We start from the raw sequence: 11,279 nt of genomic DNA, 5'->3' as shown, positions 1-11,279 counted from the left end.
TAATACTGGTATCCCCATTTTACAAATGAAAAAACCGAGAGAGGGTAGTTTGCCCGAAATCAAACAGCTTGTAAATTGCAGGGTTGGTATTCAAACTTAAGTCTGTCTCACACCAGAGCCTGAGCTCTTAACCATTACTCTTTTTCCCCTTTAACAGTTGTAAAAAACTAGAGTCAAAGGGAGATCAAGAAGCTTCATCTGTCTCCAGATCAAAATTAGCCAATTCTACCTTCAATATATTCATTATACACAGTATAATGCACTTTATATTTAGAAACCCATTGCTGTCAAGTCAATTCCAACTCACAGCGACCCTATAGGACAGAGTAGAATTGCCCCATAGAGTTTGGAAGGAGGGCCTGGTGGATTTGAACTGCTGACCCTTTGGTTAGCAGCTGTAGCACTTAACCACTACTTGCCACCAGGGTTTCCTTATATTTAGAAGGCAGAGTTTTTCAGCGGCATTATAATCATGATTTTGTAAAAATCACCCTCCAAAAATGTACTTGACAACCGTCCCCTTTAGTCATGCACATTAATATCCACAAATTGATATTAGAGTCAATCCCAATGTTCAGATCTACAAAGTAGGACCTACTGTAGTGGCATCACTAGTAAGGTACAGGAGGGTGCAGACCACACCAGGTGACACTGTTGGGGATGTCTTAGTCATCCAGTGCTGCTATAACAGAAATACCACAAGTGGATGGCTGTAACAAAGAAAAAAATATTCTCTCACAATCTAGGAGGTTAGAAGTACAAATTCAGGGTGCCAGCTCCAGGGGGAAGCCTTTCTCTCTCTGTTGGCTCTGGGAGAAGGTCCTTGTCATCAATTTTCTCCAGCTGAGGAGCTTCTCAGCACAGGGACCCTGAGTCCAAAGGACATGCTATTCTCCTGGCTCTAGTTTCTTGGTGGTATGAGGTCCTGCTTGCTTCTCTCTTTTATATTTCAAAAGAGAGCGACTCAAAACACAATCTAATGTTGTAGGTCGAGTCCTACCTCATTAACATAATTGCCACTAATCCCATCTCATTAACATCATAGAGGTAAGATTTACAACACATAAGAAAATCACCTCAGATGACAAAATGGTGGACAATCACACAATACTGGGACTCATGGCCTAGCCAAGATGACACATATTTTTTGAAGGGACACAATTCAATCCATAATGGGGTGGGGGGGGACATCAAAATGATTGTCTATAAAAATATCCCTGTAGTTAGTTATAACAACAAAACGTTTTTCATAAGCCCAGCTTACATGTTTCAATACGCATACAAGGCTAAAACCAAAACCAAAAACCCAAACCCACTGCCATCAAGTCGATTCCGACTCATAGTGATCCTATAGGACAGAGTAGAACTGCCCTGTAGAGTTTCCAAGGAGCGCCTGGCAGATTTGAACTGCCGACCTCTTGGATAGCAGCCATAGCACTTAACCACTACGCCACCAGGGTTTCCACAGGGCTAAAACTGTATGCTAATTTGCTTTTCGAACCTTTTAATGCACTCAGGTCAGAGCTGTCATTACTACCCAATTAAACAATGATGCTTTGAATCACATGGTTTTGTCCACATGTGCTACAAGCACACACTATTGTTTTCAATGCTGCTGGTGTTTTTATAGTTGCTTATTTTGTCAAATTTTCTGGTGTTATTGCTACAATACTGTGGTAATTCGTATTTGAAAACCTCTATCAGTAAGTTTTATTGAGAATGAAGTAGTAATTAAAGGAAAAGAAGGAGTGATATACAGAAATTATGATTTACAAGTAACATTACTACAAAAAACATTACTAAGGATTCTGTGTGGTCTGGTATGGGAGGAGGTCCATGGCAGGGGCGATACCATGAGTTACCACACTGAGTGACACCAACCCTAGTGACACGACTGACCTACTGATTCATCCAAGGGCAAAATCAGGGTTTCAAACAATGGAATCAGAGTCCATATTTGGAATAATTAAATCTTGTAAACACAGCTGCACTATTAATTTTCAAACATGCTGTTAAGGGAAATTTTGTGTTTCATAAATCCCAAGGGTTTATTTCTCTTAGTTTCAACCGATGTGTAAGATTTGCAGTGAGGAGAAGCCACTGACAGGACCTCACATAAACCTTCTCTAATCGTAGCCTCAACAGGGTAGATCCAGGTTTCATGGGGTGCTCCTCCTTCCAGCACGGTACTATGCAACCCATAGATTTGCAAATAAAATGCAAGCCTCTTTCTACATCAGTTTGCTGTAGACAAGCAAGTCCAGATAATATCAAGGGTTCTTCTGTACTTCTTTCTTTTGGCTCAGGCATGTTCATGTGCAAATACACAAAAGCCTATTATGTTTTTGATTAAAGCTTCTAATTTGGGGCAAGGCAAGAGCTACACTTGGATACTGTGGAACACATCTATTTTGTTCCTACCATTCTTTTCAAATGTGTGTTAATTTATCCAGAACTTGTCCCACAGTAAAAATAGCGTCACATGTACCTGTAATACCTTACAAATCGAGGAATATGAAAACAAAAAGTTCATGATAGTCACAAGCATTCTGGTGAGAATACAAAAGAAGCTACTAATTAGGAAAAAGAAAACCACCATCGATGGAGCAGCTGCAGTAATTTGCTGTGCCTTCCTGGCATTATGGGAAACTGCATGCATTATCACAGCCGCTTTTCACAGCGTACAGAGACTTCATTAGCTTTTTTTTTTTCTCCCTTTCCATAAATTCATCCACATTAGGCTAGAAGAAGCAGTCCACAAACATAAGGTTGAAATGCTGAATTTCAGAAAATAACATTTAAAAACTGGGCTTTAACTGATTTTGGAAACAACTTCTTTGAATAATTTTCAATCAGAGTCACAAAGTGTTTAGTTGCAACCTTCCCTTTCCCTTGATGAGAATTCAAAAAAGCAGTATTTTGCTTAAAAGTAGTACGAAGGTATGTAGTCCCAGTTGGCAACTAATAGGAAAGAAAAATGGGAGTAAGGTTGGGAGAAGAGGAGAGAATTAAAGTTTTCACCTGAATAGAAGTAATGTGTTTATGATACAATTTATGCTGAGAAAAATGAAGAAACCTAGTAGTCAAAATTCATCAGGACTCAGAGCCACATTCTCGTGAGACGAAGGTGGGGCGGGGAGCTGAGAGCACCAAATTCCAAAGCCCTATTGGCCTCTCTCATGTTCCGGTAAGAAGGTGTTACAGATTGAATCCTGTCCCCCAAAAACGTGTGTGAAATTGGGTAGCCCATGTTTCTCAGTATTGTGAGATTGTCCACCATTTTGTCATCTGATATGATTTTTCTATGTGTTATAAGTCCTACCTCTATGATATTAATGAGGTTGGATTAGCTGCAGTTATATTAATGAGGCAGGACTCAACCTACAAGATTAGGTTGTGTTTTAAGTCAATCTCTTCTGAGATATAAAAGAGAGAAGCAACCAGAGAGACAGGTGGACCTCCTACCACCAAGAATGCAGAACCAGGAGGGGAGCTTGTCCTTTGGACTCGAGGTCCCTGCACTGAGAAGCTCCTAGGACAAGAGAAGATTGATGACAAGGACCTTCCCCAGAGCCGACAGAGAGAGAAAGGCTTCCCCTGGAGCTGGCACTGTGAATTTGAATTTCTAGTCTCCTAAACTGTGAGAGAATAAATTTCTCTTTGTTAAAGCCATCTGCTTATAGTATTTCTTTTGTAACGACACTAGTTAACTAAGACAAGGTTTTCATGGCTTGAGCTCAAATTGGACAACTCTGTGTTCAGAGGACAAATTTGAACGAGCTCCCCCCCACTTCTCCAACTCTGGGCATGTAGAGCTTCTCTCTTCAGACACACCAAATTGAGTGTGTTTGTAAGCACTGAGGTGTTTCTAAAAGTCATCACTATATCCAGAGAAGCAAGAGCTTACCGCATTCACCATACAGGGAACTGTGCTCCCTGTGTGCACACTATTTTCCCACTTAAAATAAAATCTTTGTGAAATTATATGGTGTCGCAAACGTACTTTTAAATAGCAATATATTATTTAAGACTAAAAGAGAGCTGTGGCTTGAGTTTTCCCATCTCCCCTCCTCTCTGACAGGGAGGTCATGTGGGAAGCAGATCTGGCCGACTAGTCTTGCAGAGTTGGCAAGAAGAAAGAGAAGCATTTCCTTCAACAAGAGCTTTCAAGAAATAGTAACTGAACCAGGCAGTGTCACTATGACCTTACCCAAAGGTAATGAGGCTGGAGGCGGAATATGGAATAACAAGGCTGGGTTCCAAGGCTGAAGCAGATAAGCTTACCCAAAACACGTAGTCAAATAATGGCAGTCTGAGGAGATTTGGAACTGAGGTACCAGGCACACAGCAGATAGGAGCCCATGAGCAGAAGCCCATCTAAATGAATTCGGCAGGTAGTCATTATTACCCATGGAAGGGTTTTTATTAGCTATAGGCCCATTATCATGACTGTATCAGTGCCATCTGAAGAAGCTGGGATGTGATAATAAATCATGCTATTTTTGAAAAGAAATAGGCTTAAATAAGCAGTTTACGGTATAGGGTAACAATTTGAGCCCTAATTATCTAGTTAACCTAGTTAACACCCTGCCTTCATAAGTCAATCTAGTTAACACCTCGCCTTCATAAGTTTTCTTTGAAAAGATCAAAGAAACAAAAAAATTAAGAAAACAACATCTGTACCAAGGATGGGAATCAGAAACAGTGCCAAGAAGTAAAGCTTTTTGTTGTAAGCCACTGACTTTTTTGAAGTTTGTTTGTTCCAGCAACATATTGATATGTTATTTTTTCTCATTATAAAATTAATACAATAAAACAATTTATACAAAGGTATAGAAATGGATTGCAAGTTTATACATTAAATTAATCATAGCTCTGGAGAAGTAGAGGAGAATAGTACTAAGGATGGTGGATAAAAGAGAACATTACTTCTACAAAAAAAAAAAAAAAGACTTGAAGCAAATATAACAACATGATAATAATTGCTAATTTAGGTTGTGGGTACATAAGTATTTTTTACATTATTCTTTGTAATGTGTTGTCTTGATTATCTAGTGCTGTTATAACAGAAATACCACAAGTGGATGGTTTTAACAAAGAAAAATTTATTCTCTCACAGTCTAGTAGGCTAGAAGTCTAAATTCAGGGCATCAGCTCCAGGGGAAGACTTTCTCTCTCTGTCGGCTATGGGGGAAGGTCCTTGTCATCAATCTTCCCTTGGTTTAGGAGCTTCTCCGTGCAGGAAGCCAGGGTCCAAAGGACATACTCTGCTCCTGGTGCTGCTTTCTTGTTGGTATGAGGTCCCCTTGTCTCTCTGCTCATTTCTCCCTTTTTTATCTCAAAAGAGATTGGTTTAAGAAGCAACCTAATCTTGTAGATTGAGTTCTGCACCATTAACATAACTGCCCATAATCTCACCTCATTAAGATCATAGAGATAGGATTTATAACACATAGGAAAATAACATCAGGTAACACAATGGTGGACAATCACACAATACTGGGAATCATGGCCTAGCCAAGTTGACAGATATTTTTGGGGGACACAATTCAACCCATGACATGCTATATTTTTAATATCTTAAAATAGAAATAAAAAATAAGTACAAATATATACATTCACTGAAGATAATTGGGATATATATAAAAGTATGAAGAAAATTAAAGCCACCCATAATCCTACCATTGAAAGACAAACACTGGAAATAACATAAACAAACAGGCATACCTTGGAGCTATTATGGGTACAGTTTCAGACTACTGCAATAAAGCGGATATTGCAATAAAGCGAGTCACACAAATTTTTTTGGTTTGCTTTTGCATATAAAGGTTATATTTACACTATACTGTAGTCTACTAAGTGCACGATAGCATTATGTCTAAAAAAGTACATACTTTAATTAAAAAATACTTTATTGCTAAAAAAATGCTAACCATCATCTGAGTTTTCAGTGAGTTGTAATCTTTTTGCTGGCAGAGTGTCTTGCCTTGATGTTGATGGCTACTGACTGATTAAGGCAGTAGTTGCTGAAGGTTAGGGTGGCTGTGGCAGTTTCTAAAATAAGACAACAATGAAGTTTGCCACCGTCGATTGATTCGTTCTTTCATGAAAGATTTCTCTGGAGCATGTGATGCTGGAGTCAGTTCTCTCAAACCTGGACGCTGTTTTGTCAACTAAGTTTATGTAATATCTTAAATCTTTTGTTGTCATTTCAACAATATCACAGCATCTTCACCAGGAGTAGATTCCATCTCAAGAAACCACCTTCTTTGCTCATCTAAAAGCAACTCCTCATTCCTTAACGTTTTATCATGAGAGTGCAGCAGTTCAGTCACATCTTCAGGCTCCATTTCTAACTCTAGTTCTCTTGCCAGTTCTATCACATCTGCAGTTACTTCCTCCACATGAAGTCTTAAATCCCTCAAAGTCATCCATGAGGGTTGGAATCAACTTCTTCCAAACTCCTCTTAATGTTGATATTTTGACCTCCTCCCATGAATCATGAATGTTCTTAATGGCATCTAGAATGGTGAATCCTTTCAAAGAGGTTTTCAATTTACTTTGCTCAGATCCATCAGAGGAATCACTATCAATAGCAGCTATAGCCTTATGAAATGTATTTCTTAAATGATAAGACTTGAAAGCTGAAATTATCCCTTAATCTATGGGCTACAGAAAGGATGTTAACAGGCATGAAAACATTAATGTCCTTGTATATCGCCATCACAGCTCTTAGGTAATCAGGTGCATTGTCAATGAGCAGAAATATTTTGAAAGGAATCTTTTTTTTTTTTTTTTTGAGCAATAGACCTCAACAGTGGGGTTAAAATATTCAGTAAACCAGAGGCAGAGCCAAGATGGCAGAATAGACAGACGCTTCTGGCGAGCCCTCTTTACAACAAAGACCTGAAAAAACAAGTGAAACGAATACATTTGTGACAAGCTGGGAACCCTGAGCATCAAAAGCAATCTTAGACAATGAACTCAAGGGCAGGGGAAGGAAGAGACCGTTTAGAAGTGGAGAGGAGTTACCGGACCTGAATCACGGGGAGCCCTCAGGCACCATTCCAGGAGCAGCGGCAGCAGCAGGCTGGTACTAGTGTTTGGCTGCAGTTTCCTCAGGGAGAAGCAGCCAGCCACACAGCCTACTCACACCTCTGGAACCTGAGAAGTACGGCGCTCTCAGCAAAAGCTAAGTACTTGCATATATTTTACTGTGCCCCCCCCAACCCCCAAGCCGGCTTCAGCGGCTGAATCCCTGGGCCTGAGATAGACCCTGCTGAGCTCCTAGAGCCATCTTCCTGGCCTTGGGGAAGGAAAAAAAAATTGCAACTGGGGGGAAAAGATAATTTGCTATCTCCATTAACCGGAGGACCTCAGGACAAAAGCGGCTCCTATCCAGGCATAAATCATCCATGGACCCTGAACAAATTTCCCTTCTTCATGGACCTGTGTGGGCCTATTTTGGGAGAATAGGCCTTTGTGGGCAAACTCCAACCATTTCAGCTGTGTGGTGGAGAGGTGGGTGTTTGATGTTTGACGTTGCTTTGCCTATTAAACAAGGTCCTCACCTACCCACATCAGGGACCTAGAGACTGGTAGCTCCACTCAAGCCACCCAGCCACCTGCAATAGAGGTCCAAAGATAACTGGTACCTCCCAGTCCTTACAACCAAAAACTTTGGGTGCCCATGGTCCCTTAGCAGAACCCACCCACCAGCACGCTCTAGGGAACGGAGACTCGTTTTCCTCAGAGACACTTGGGGGTCGGTTCTCACCCCCCCTGCCTTGTTCAGAGCATGACCCCCTGCTGCAATCAGATACCAGTATATACGCCAATCACCACTGCCCCTCTAAGACTGTAGCACAGAGCCTGTACCACACACTTGATGATCAGCTACCTAGAAACCTGAGCTGAATTCACAAAAGAAAACTGAATGGACTCCTAGGCTGATATACCTGATAACAGCTCTAGCCAGCTGGGGACAGGACACCAGAGCTCAAAAGGTGAAAATAATCAAGCTACCTACTCAAGCAACCCATAGGGGTATACCAAAACAAAACAATGCAGGCAGCTATGACACAGCAAGCAAGCATAAACAAATACAATAACTTATAGATGGCTTGGAGACAACAGTCAATATCAAGTCACATAAAGAAACAGAACATGATCACCTCAACAGGCTCTCAAAACAAAGAATCCAGGGATCTTCTCGATGAAAGTGCATTCCTGGAATTACCAGATGCAGAATAGAAAAGTTTAATATACAGAGCCCTTCAAGACATCAGGAACGAAATGAGGCAACACACAGAACAGGCCAAGGAACACACAGATAAAGCAACTGAAGAAATTAGAAAGATTATTCAGGAACATAATGAAAAGTTCAATAAGCTGGAAAAATACATAGATAGCAATCAGAAATTCAGAAGATTAACAATAAAATTACAGAATTAGATGACTCAACAGAAAGTCAGAGGAGCAGAATTGAGCAAGTAGAAGCTAGAATTTCTGAACTCAAAGATAAATCACTTGGCACTAATATATTTGAAGAAAAATCAGAGAAAAGAATTTTAAAAAATGAAGAAACCTTAAGAATCATGTGGGACTCTCTCAAGAGAAATAACGTACAAGCAATTGGAGTACCAGAACAGGGAGGAATAACAGAAAATACAGAAAAATTGTTGAGGATTTGTTGGCAGAAAACTTCCCTAATATTGTGAAAGATGGAAGATATCTCTCCAAGATGCTCACCAAACTCCACACAAGGTAGATGTTAAAAGAAAGTCACCAAGACATATTATAATCAAGCTTCCCAAAACCAAAGATAAACAGAAAATTATAAGAGCAGCAAGGGATAAACAAAAAGTCACCTACAAAGGAGAGCCAATAAGAATAAGCTCAGACTACTCAGCAGAAACCATGTAGGCAAGAAGGCAATGGGATGACATATTTAAAAAATTGAAGGAAAAAAATTGCCTGCCAAGAATTATATATCCATCAAAACTGTCTCTTAAATATGAAGGTGAAATTAAGACATTTCCAGATAAACACAAGTTGAGGGAATTCATAAAAACCAAACCAAAGCTACAAGAAATACTAAAGGCAGTTCTTTGGTTAGAAAATCAATAATATCAGGTATCAACCCAAGACTAGAACACTGGACAGAACAACCAGAAGTCAACTCAGACAGGGAAATTCAAAAAAGCAAAGCAAGATTATAAAACAATAAAAAAAAGCCCAAAACAGGGTAACAGGGATTTTCTTATATAAAAGAAGACAACATTAAAATACAGAGGGACTAAGAAATGTAATCATACACCTTCCATATGGAGAGGAAGACACGGCGATACAAAGAAATAAAAGTTAGTTTTAAATTTAGAAAAACAGGGGTAAATAATAAGGTAACCACAAAGGAGACAAACTATCCTACTCATCAAAATAAAAGACAAGGGAAAAATACAGACTCAGCGGAAACAAAATCAACAACAAATATGAGGAAAAGACAATATATAAAGAAAATCTACTCAGCCCATAAAATTAAGTGGGAAAAGGAAACTGTCAACACACAAAAAAAGACATCAAAATGATAGCACTAAATTCATACCTATCCATTATTACCCTGAATGTAAACAGACTAAATGCACCAATAAAGAGACAGAGAGTGGCAGAATGGATTAAAAAACAAGATCCGTCTATATGGTGGCTACAAGAGACACACCTTAGACTTAGAGAAACAACATACTAAAACTCAAAGGATGGAAAAATATATATCAAGCAAACAACAATCAAAAAAAAAGAGCAGGAGTGGCAATATTAATTTTGGACAAAATAGACTTTAAAGTCAAATCCATCATTAAGGAAGGACACTGTATAATGATTGAAAGGACAATACACCAAGAAGATATAACCATATTAAATATTTATGCACCCAATGACAGGGCTGCAACATACATGAAACAAACTTTTTCAGCATTGAAAAGTGACATAGACAGCTCCACAGTAATAGTAGGAGACTTCAACACACCACTTTCAGTGAAGGACAGGACCTCCAGAAAGAAGCTCAATAAAGTCACGGAGGATCTAAATGCCACAATCAACCAACTTGACCTCGGAGACATATACAGAACACTCCACCCAAAAGCAAACAAGTATAATTTCTTTTCTAGTGCACATGGAACATTCTCTAGAAAAAAAAAAAAAAAGAGACCACATATTAGGTCATAAGCTAGCCTTAGCAGAATCTAAAACACTGAAATATTACAAAGCATCTTCTCTGACCGTAAGGCCATAAAAGTAGAAATCAATAACAGGAAAAGAAATCAAACACTTGGAAACTGAATAATACCCTGCTCAAAAAAGACTGGATTATAGAAGACATTAGGATGGAATAAAGAAATTCAGAGAATCCAAGGAGAATGAAAACACTTCCTATCAGAACCTTTGGGACACAGCAAAAGCAGTGCTCAGAGGCCAATTTATATCAATAAATGCACACATCCAAAAAGAAGAAAGGGTCAAAATCAAAGAATTCTCCCTACAGCTTGAAGAAATAGAAAAAGAGCAACAAAAGAAACCCATAGGCACCAGAAGAAAACAAATAATAAAAATCAGAGCTGAACTAAGTGAAATAGAAAACAGAAAAACAATTGAAAGAATTAACAAGACCAAAAGCTGGTTTTTTTTAAAAAAATCAGCAAAATTGATAAACCACTGGCCAAACTGACTGACAAAAGAAAAACAGGAGAGGAAGCAAATAACCTGAATAAGAAATGAGAGGGGTGATATTACAACAGACACAACTGAAGTTAAAAAAATCATATCAGATTACTATGAAAAACTACTCAAATTTGAAAACCTAGAAGACATGGATGAATTCCTAGAAAAACACTACCTACCTAAACTAACACAAACAGAGGTAGAACAACTAAATAGACCCATAACAAAAGAAGAGATTGAAAAGGTAATCAAAAAACTCCCAACAAAAAAAAGCCCTGGTCTGGACGGCTTCACTGCAGAGTTCTACCAAACTTTCAGAAAAGAGTTAACACCACTACTACTAAGGTATTTCAAAACACAGAAGAGGACAGAATACTCCCAAACTTATTCTATGAAGCCACCATATCCCTGATACCAAAACCAGGTAAAGACACCACAAGAAAACAAAATTATAGACCTATATCCCTCATGAATGTAGATGCAAAAATCCTCAACAAAATTCTAGCCAATAGAATTCAACAACATATCAAAAAAATAATTCAGCATGATTAAGTGGGATTCAT

At 38.8% G+C, this 11,279-nt stretch overlaps 1 pseudogene; it reads right to left on the bottom strand.

The window, feature by feature from the left end:
• Positions 1 to 5,943: 5,943 nt before the first annotated feature.
• Positions 5,944 to 11,279, bottom strand: part of LOC126071337 (tigger transposable element-derived protein 1-like) — a 133,044-nt pseudogene continuing 127,708 nt past the window's right edge.

The sequence above is a fragment of the Elephas maximus genome, chromosome 3 (genome assembly GCF_024166365.1).
Source record: "Elephas maximus indicus isolate mEleMax1 chromosome 3, mEleMax1 primary haplotype, whole genome shotgun sequence".
NCBI lineage: Eukaryota > Metazoa > Chordata > Mammalia > Proboscidea > Elephantidae > Elephas > Elephas maximus.
Note: the sequence above shows the minus strand (reverse complement) of the source record. Positions and strands in the feature narration are given on the sequence as shown.